Source organism: Callithrix jacchus, chromosome 7 (assembly GCF_049354715.1).
Source record: "Callithrix jacchus isolate 240 chromosome 7, calJac240_pri, whole genome shotgun sequence".
In the NCBI taxonomy this organism is placed as follows: domain Eukaryota; kingdom Metazoa; phylum Chordata; class Mammalia; order Primates; family Cebidae; genus Callithrix; species Callithrix jacchus.
This window is the reverse complement of record NC_133508.1, coordinates 75,650,779-75,660,282: the sequence shown is the minus strand read 5'-3', so window position 1 is coordinate 75,660,282 and position 9,504 is coordinate 75,650,779.

The window sequence follows — 9,504 nt, the reverse complement described above, 5'->3', positions numbered from 1 at the left end:
CCCTGTCTCAAAAGAAATAAATAGAGAAATAAGAAATAAGATTTGAATGCCGGGCACGGTGGCTCACCTCTGTAATCCCAGCACTTTGGGAGGCCAAGGCAAGCAGATCATGAAGTCAGGAGTTTGATACTAGCCTGACCAGTATTATGAAACCCCATCTCTACTAAAAATACAAAAATTAGCCAGGCGTGGTGGCACGTGCCTGTAATCCCAGCTACCTGGGAGGCTGAGATAGGAGAATCACTTGAACCAGGAGGTGGAAGTTGTAGTGAGCTGAGACCGTGCCACTGCACTCCAACTTGAGCAACAGAGCAAGACTCCATCTCAAAAATAAATAAATACAAAAATTAGCTGGGCATGGTGGCACGTGCCTATAATTCCAGCTACTCAGGAGGCTGAGGCAGTAGAATTGCTTGAACCCAGAAGGTAGAGGTTGCAGTGAGCTGAGATCATCCCACTGCATTCCAGCCTGGGTGACAGAGCAAGACTCATCTCAAAAAGAAAAAAAGATTTGAATAATCAGGAAGGGAGAGGACATTCCAGGAAAACAGAATGTAAACAAAAGCACAGGACCCTGGGGGAAGGGTTGCTAAGACCAGCCCAGATGGAGAAGAGCGTTGTGTTAGGAAGTAACAGTTGGTACAATTGGGCATGAGGAGTAAGGGAAATCATGAAAGGCCCTTAGGCTGGGTGCGGTGGCTCACACCTGTAATCCCAGCACTTTGGGAGGCCGAGGTGGTCTGATCACCTGAGGTCAGAAGTTTGAGACCAGCCTGACGAACATGGAGAAACCCCATCTCTACTAAAAATACAAAATTAGCTAGGCGTGGTGGTGCACACCTGTAATCCCAGCTAACTGGGAGGCTGAGGCAGGAGATCACTTGAACCTGGGAGGCAGAGGTTGTGGTGAGCCAAGACAGTGACATTGTACTCTAGCCTGGGCAACAACAGCAAAACTCCATCTCAAACAAACAAACAAACAAACAAAGGCCCTGAAAGCTAGAGACAAAGAATCAGAGATTCATTCTAATTTACTTCAGGAGCTTCGAAGCTCTGGAAGAAAAAAAAAATTCATTAGATGTAACAAACTGGTTACTTTCAGAAAATACACACCTGAAATCCCAGAGTTTTGGGAGGCCAAGGCAAGAGGATGGCTTAAAGCCAAGAGTTCAAGACTAGTCTGGACAATGCAAGACCCTATCTCTATTAAAATATAAAATAATTATTTGGGCATGGTGGCATGCACCTTTAATCCTAGATACTCAGGAGGCTAGGGAGGATCACCAAAAGTTTAAGGTTACAGTGAGCTACACTCACTGTACACTATGTTACCAACTGTACTCTAGCATGGGTGACCCCATCTCAAAAAAACTGAAATAAACATTCTTAGGTACCACCACAAGGCATTCACCAGGCCAGAAAATTAGTAAATGCCACCAGTAGAAGCCAGACAAAGGAGGCTTCAACTCCAGTCAAAACCATGAGAGTAAAAGCAGCTTTAGCATTCTCAACCTAGTCACAACATGGCTCAATATATAATTATCAGAAGCTGAAAGGAGTAACCTTACTTAGAAAAAGGAGGAAAGACGTGTTTTCAAGAACACTGAGAAAATAAAACAGACTTCTTACAATCTATAATTGATCATTTGTGACTTTTGATCTTGGGATATTTTTGTTCTCAGATGTGCACTCTGAAGTATTCTTTCCACCACAATCTCTTAAACCTGGAATTGGCAATGAAAAAAATACCAGGAAAATAGGCTTCAGCTGGTGCATTTCCCTGGTTTGTATTACATTACTTGCCATCAAGCCGAAGACAAGGCAGTAGCTCCCATAAGCACTGTTAGCACATGGATACATTTTATTATTTCAACAGCATGAATGTGGCCAAAACTTGTGATTTCCCAGCAGACGGACTTGACTCACTTTCTGAATTAACACGGACTTGACTCACTTTCTGAATTAACAGTGTTCATGTCCAGAAGTAGCAATTACTCTTTTGTTCTGGCTAAAAGCTATCTACTCCAACTCTAGGACTCTGTTCTAAAAAGGAACTTAAAAACTGAGTGTAGGCCAGGCACGGTGGCTCAAGCCTGTAATCTCAGCACTTTGGGAAGCCAAGGAGGGATGATCACTTGAGGCCAGAAGTTTGAGACCAGCCTGGGCAACATAGTGACACCTTGTCTCTTCAAAATATTTTAAAATTACCCAGACATGGTGGCATGTGCCTGCAGTCCCAGCTACTTGGGAGGCACGAAGATCACTTCAGCCTGGGAGGTGGAGGCTGCAGTGAACCCTGATGTCACCACACTGCACTCTACCATGGGCAACAAAGCAAGACCCTGTCTCAAACAAAAAAAAAAGAAAAGAAAAGAAAGAAAGAAGAAAAAGAACAATATTCATTTTAAAAAAATTAAATAAACTGAGTCTACATGTTACCAAGAGGTTGCTTCAGTGTCACTTAAGTAAACAATTCCAAATCCTCTGCCCATATTTTCCAATCATTGTACTAACAAAAATTTCATCATTTTGTACTACATTATTTTTGTATGAAAATTTCAAAGTGGCTGATATACCATAAAACTTCTCCCATAATAAGGGGAAAAGAAATTCTCCATAGTTCAGAGATATGAAAACATATGTCACTTAAAGTGTGTCACTATACTTCAGAAACTAAAACCAACAACAATAATGATACTAACAATCAAAGGATTTTCATAATTATCTCACTTAACCCAAGTCATCTGCTGTGATTTTAAAACTTTCTTCCGGCCGGGCGTGGTGGCTCATGCCTGTAATCCCAGCACTTTGGGAGGCCGAGGCGGGTGGATCACGAGGTCGAGACCATCCTGGTCAACATGGTGAAACCCCGCCTCTACTAAAAATACAAATTAGCTGGGCATGGTGGCGTGTGCCTGTAATCCCAGCTACTCAGGAGGCTGAGGCAGGAGAATTGCTTGAACCCAGGAGGCGGAGGTTGCGGTGAGCACGCCATTGCACTCCAGCCTGGGTAACAACAGCGAAACTCCATCTCAAAAAAAAACAAAACTTTCTTCTGCGATACAATGTAAAACTTCACCCAGAAATCTGGAGCCTGGCTCTTAGACAGTAATTTTAAATCTTTATGCCTAAATTTACTCATCTGTGTAATACTATCCTTCAGGGTATTTTGTTTTGTTTAGTTTTGAGACAGTCTCACTTTGTCACCAGGCACCAGGCTGGAGTGCAGTGGCACAATCTCGGCTCACTACAACCTTCGCCTCCCGGGTTCAAGCAATTCTCCTGCCTCAGTCTCCCGAGCAGCTGGGACTACAGGCGCACACCACCACGCCAAGCTAATTTTTGTATTTTTAGTAGAGACGGGGTTTCACCATGTTGGCCAGGATGGTCTCGATCTCTTGACCTCGTGATCCACCCGCCTCGGCCTCCCAAAGTGCTGGGATTACAGGCTTGAGCCATCATGCCCGGCCTATCCTTCAGGATATTATAAAGCTTAAATAAGATATACATCAACGTTTTTCTAAATATTAAAGAATCCTTTAAATAGCCCAGACATGGAGGCTCACACCTGTAATCCCAGCATTTTGGGAGGTCAAGGCAGGCAGATCACAATGTCAGGAGTCTGAGACCAGCCTGGCCAACATGAAATCCCCATCTCTACTTAAAAAAATAAAAACTAAATTCAGCCGGGCATGATGGTGTGTGCCCATGATCCTAGCTACTCGGGAGGCTGAGGCAGGAGAATTGCTTAAACCCAGAAGGTAGAGGTTGCAGTGAGCCAAGATCGTGTCACTGCACTCCAGCCTGGATGAAAGAGCAAGACTCCATCTCAAAAAAAAAAAATAAATTTAAACAAACATTAAAAGACTAATATATGCCCAGAGCTCATTTATATTCTCATGAATTCCAAGAAGGTAGTATTATCATCCCTATTTTAACCGATGAGAAACCCAAAAGATCAGAGAAACCTTTTCCAAGGTCATACAGTAGAAGCTAACTGGCAAAAACTAGGACTGGAGCCCAAAACTAAAGAAATCCAAAGCATAGGCTTTCTACTATATCAATTAAGTAATACACAGACTCTTCACTCCTAACCCTTTGTGCTATAAGTTTTGTAAGTTATTTTCTGCACTAGAATAAATGAAAATTGGTCCCAACTAGCTTCATATAACCCACACCTAGTGAGAATTCTGAATGTGTAAGTACCAGATAGATGTTATGAATGTTGAAATGTGAATGTTCTCTTTTATTCCTAGTCCAGTCCAGCAACTAAATACCATTTAGTCCTTAAAAGCTTTGTGAAAACCAAAGTCTAATTTCATCTGAAGCAATCACCATCAACTGAATGTGCTCGTTTTTAACCCTCCTCTTTAAAAAACCTAAAACAATGCTCATATATGACCTGCTTCTTCAGTAGAGTTGGTCTCTATCCTAGGAGAGGAATAAAATCCTGGTTCTCCCACCTCCATGACTATTCCTTAATTTCCTCTGGTGTTCATAAGGACCCCAATCCACAGAGAAGAAAACTTTGTGACTTGCCAGTACCATCTGGAAGAAATATTCCTTGAACTGATTCACTTCTCTTTTGTTTCCTTAACAAAGTAACCCATCTGAGTAGCAACTCAACTTCATAAGCACTTCGATACTAGAAGAGGGTGCCACGGAGACCAATATAAATATTCCAGTCACTGGACAGGTGTTCTCTTATTATGAATTAATAAAATTGGCATACTAATTGTGGTTTCTTTATTTATTTGTTTGTTTGTTTGTTTGTTTGTTTGTTTTGAGACTGAGTTTTGCTCTTCTCACCCAGGCTGGAGTGCAATGGTGCCATCTTGGCTCACTGCAACCTCCACCTCCTGAGTTCAAGTGATTCTCCCACCTCAGCCTCCTGAGTAACTGGAATTACAAGCGTGTGCCACCATGCCCAGCCAATTTTTGTATTTTTAGTAGAGATGGGGTTTCACCATGTTGGCCAGGCTGGTCTCAGGTGATTCGCCCACCTCAGCCTCCCTAAGTGCTAGGATTACAGGAGTGAGCCACTGCACCCAACTGTTGTTCCACTTTTAAAATCTACATGACTCCCTCACTGCCCGTGGATTAAAGCCAAAAAAGAATCTTTACAAGCTAGACCCTGGATTATTTCCAATATCATGTGTTCCCACCAAAACTCCAGCCCTTTAGTGGCACCCAACTACCCTCATTCCTTAAAACCCTTCCATTCACTATCACACCTGCATACCTTTGCATATGCTAGGTAAACTTCCTCTGTCTTCTCTCCACTCCACCCTCTCTTCTATCTAGCTAAATCCTATTCATCCTTAAAAGCCTTCTCAAGTGTCACCTCCTTTGTCAAATCTCCCAGGTAAACCCAAACAGGGTTCACCCTTCCTCTTGCTTCCATAGTATGTCTGTTCTAGCACCTATCACAGTATCATAACTACTTGTTTGCATGTTTCTTTCCCTTACTAGATGTGAATAACCAAGGGCAGGAACCACATCTCATTCAGAATTCTGGCATCACCGGCATCTAACATAGTGTCACTTCCAAGAGAGATTTTAATGAGGGTCAGAGAATTGGGGGAATGAAGGATATACCCTGGTTCTCTTGGTTGCTGCCCACTCTGAAATGTTAGAATCCAGTTATTATCTAATGCCTCCTGTTTACTAGCCAGCTATCTGAAAGAACCTTTGGGACATTTAGGAAATAAGGGAGAGCATTTATTTCCATGCTGAATCATCTAATCCTGCCAAGACCATGCTCACTGCCACCACACAGAAAAAAAATGGTTGCCAAGCACAGTTCTGGAAAACCCATACTTGACTACCATTCCTAATACAACTGCACTACACACAGCTCTGCTTCCCTCACACTGCAAATGAATCACTGCCCTTCTCACCTTTGCCCTAGGGGCAGCTAGCTTATGCAGCTGAAAATTTTAGCTCTCCTTTTGCATATAAAAATCCTGCTTCGGGCCTGCCTGGTGACTCAGGCCTATAAACCCAGCACTTTCAGAGTTTGAGACCAGCCTGACCAACTTGGTGAAACTCCGTCTCTACAAAAAATACAAAATTTAGCCAGGCGTGGTGGCGAACACCTGTGATCCCAGCTACTCAGGAGGCTGAGGCAGGAGAATTGCTTGAACCCGGGAGGCAGAAGTTCCAGTGAGCCAAGATTTTGCCTCTGCACTCCAGCCTGGGCAACAGTGAGGAAAAAAAATCCTGCTTGTCTGTAGACTGAGATGACTACAAATTAACAGCAACAGAAAGAGATCCAAGTAATGTGGTGACAAGCCAATAAGGATCTACAACACCCCACCCATCATCAATATCTATTTTCCTATCTCTTTCCAAAACCAATACTTGGCATGATCCTCACAAACTACTTCCCCTGGTTACTCTATAGGTTCCAGCTCACTCCTTTGCTTAGACAAAACTATTCTCCTATTAAGGTAGTAAAGGGGTTTCTAAGTCTGGAAAATGCAGGAATTCCATACAGCAAAGGAACAAAGGCCCGGATGCTAAGCCACTCTAATTTCCCAGTGGGAATGGTGCAGCAGTGGTGGAGGGGGCAAGGGGAAAAGAGAGATTGTTCTGCACCAATCTCAAGAGCAGACTGCAAGACCACCTTTTCCAACTCAAGTTAATTTACTTTGGGCAACCATTTCTGACTCATTCCTCCCCTCAAGAAAGAGACCTGTGTCTGGGAAGGATTAAGTTCCTACACACCTGATCAAAGTCCTTCAGAGGAAAGCCAAACTGAGTGAGACAGTTAAAAAAAAAAACTGAACAACAAATAAAAGAAACCTGAACAAAAAGTCTCTCCTGGAACAAGCCCTACTGCCCCCCTTCTTTCCCAGTTTCATTTGCTAGGAGTCCAACTTCCTTTCTGCTGGAGGTCACCAGCACTATCATCCAGTGAGGTACTGAGATTTCTTCACCTGTTTTTGGACCTTAATTCTGCTGGTTTGAAGCTGTCACAGCTCAAGACGGTCCCAATGTATCTCCTCCCTCAGAAGAGAGCAGTGCTGCCCAAAAGCCTGCAAAGGAAACTTAATGGAACCATTCACTGAGCAGCATTTTTTCAATGAAGTTCAGCTGCACAATCTAACCTCTTTGTGCTCTGAAATGAACCACATTTCTTAAAAGAAAGACCACAGGGGGTTGACAGAAAACTTGCTGTAAGCAGGAAAAGCTGGACAGTTTACAGGAACTGATGCAGAGGGAACAAGTAGAAACCCTAGTAGGTTCTTTTTCGCATTTCAAGTCTATTTTTCTTCCTGCTGCATTCCCAGAGTTCTAACGCCACAAGAAAAAAAAAGGGGGGGTAGGGGGGCGTTTTACAGCTTCTTCATTAGTTTCCCTTCACTGGGTAGGTGTCGTAAACAAGCATGCTGGACTCAGTCATAGGGGCTGAAGTTTCCTCTCCTTCAGATGAAAAGCAACGAAGGGCCTAGCCACAAGGGCCAGAGCTAAATAAAACGGGGAAAAGTGCTGCCTGTGTCGTTTCTGGGAAAATCTCCCTGTCTGTGGAAAGCATAACTGCCACCCAAAGCAAAATCCCAGAACCGAATGTTAAAGATCGAAACAAGGGCTTCCCAAAGCCACGCATCCCTGGCTTCCACTCAGGGGCACCTACAGCAGTTAGGGAAATGCAGTCCACGGGCCCTCTGTCTGTCAAAACTTTCTCCCATTCACCCAAGGTGCAGATTAGCCATTAACTTGCAAAAGTGTCTCGCAAGAGAGCCTTCAGGGCTGAAATCCGAGCTCCAAGGCAAACCTTAAGTTGGAGGAAAAAAAAAAAAAAAGACCCCAGCCTCCAGCAGGCCCAGACCCCCGGGGAGATGGGGGTCGGGGAAGGCCTCGCCACCAAAAACTGCACACTCACCCACACCGCTGCCCACCCCACCGCGAAAACACCAAGGTGCTTCCCAACCTCGGCTTCCACGAGCCTCATCCGAGACTCAGGGAGACAAAAGGGGACGAGGGAGGGACTCTCCGCCGGTACGCAGAGGTCCGAGCCCCTCAGGGAGGAAACTCGCACCCAGAACAGAATGGGTGGCTTCTCCCGCGCCCAACTCCTCCTCCTCCCCAGCAACTCCCCACCGCGGCCGGTCTCCCGGCCAGCGCCTGGGCTCGCCTCCTTCCAGCTGGGGCCGGATAATTGGGTAAATCACGTAACTGGCGCTCCGAGCGCGCCGACTGCCTGGGGAGCGGGTTCCGAAGGCTTAGCTCAACTCTAAATAAACTGGCCCCGAGAAGCAGCAGCTCAGGGCCAAGCCCCGCGCAGTGGGTGCGACCCCGCCCGGCCGCCCCACCTGCAGCGGCCCACCCGACCTGCTCCGAAGGCCACGCCGCGCCGGCCCGCGGGCCTCAGCGCCGGCCAGTCCCCCGGCCCTACCTTTGTAGCGCTCCAGGACATCCTCGTACGCCTGCACGAACTCCTTCTCCTGGCTGCGGTTGGCCGGCTGCTGACCCGGCACGTAGCCGGCCATGGCCGCCCGCACCGCGCTCTCCTCGAGCCCCGGGGGCTGCCGGTTCCAGGCCCACGCGCTGAGGCGACGGCGGCGGCGGCGGCGGCCCCAGCCTTGGCCCTTTGTGCGTCTCGGAGGCGGCGACGGCGCCCTCGCTCTCCACCGTCAGCTGTCCGCCCGGCTCGCCCGGCCCGGCAGTCGCGCTCCGCTCCTCAGCCCGCACGCACCCGGTCAGCTCGCGCTCCGCCGATCCCGGCTCGCGTTTCCGCCTCCCCACCCCTCCGCTCCGCTCCTCCCTCAGCCCGCCCCGGCGCGGCCGCGGCGGCGGGCGACGGCGGGCGGCGGCTCCTCCTGTCAGGAGCGCCAGGCCCGGCCCGCTCCCCGCCCCCTCTCCCCGCCGACTCCGCGGCCCGGCGAGTCCTCGGCCCCGGGCTGCGGCCGGCTGGGCCCGGGCTGCCCACACGGGTCCCCCAGGGTCTGCCAACCCCCGCCCGGCCCGGACTGAGGCCCGAGCCGAGGGGCGCGAGAGGCCGGCCCACGAGGGAGTCCCGCTGGGTGGGAGGCTCCGCGCGTCAGGATGAAAGGCTGGGCCGGCCGAACGGCTGGGAGACCCGAGCCGGCTCCACAGAGCGGGCGGGAGCCCCAGTCAGGGCTGACCTACGCCGGGAGCGGGACAAAGGAGGGAGCCCCCTGGCTGGAGGGAAACCGAGCGGGGCCTGTGCGGCTGCTGGAGAAAGACCTGGAGAAACAGAAGGGAAGGCAGAGGGCGAAAGACCACACGATGCCTCAGATCCCGGGGCTAGACGCGGTCAGAACGAGGACAAGGGCAAGATCCAGACAGGGCTGCAGTGTGGGGCCGGAGGACACTGAGCCCACAAAGAATCCCGGGAACAAAGGGTTTTCCAGAAACAGAAGAAGCTGAACGAGAAGTGACCGGGCAGATCCAGCACTGTGAAGTAAACCAGGCCAAGGAGCCAGAGCCTGAGAAATGACAACCCAGGGAGGCCAGAAAACGGGATTCTGACTGCAC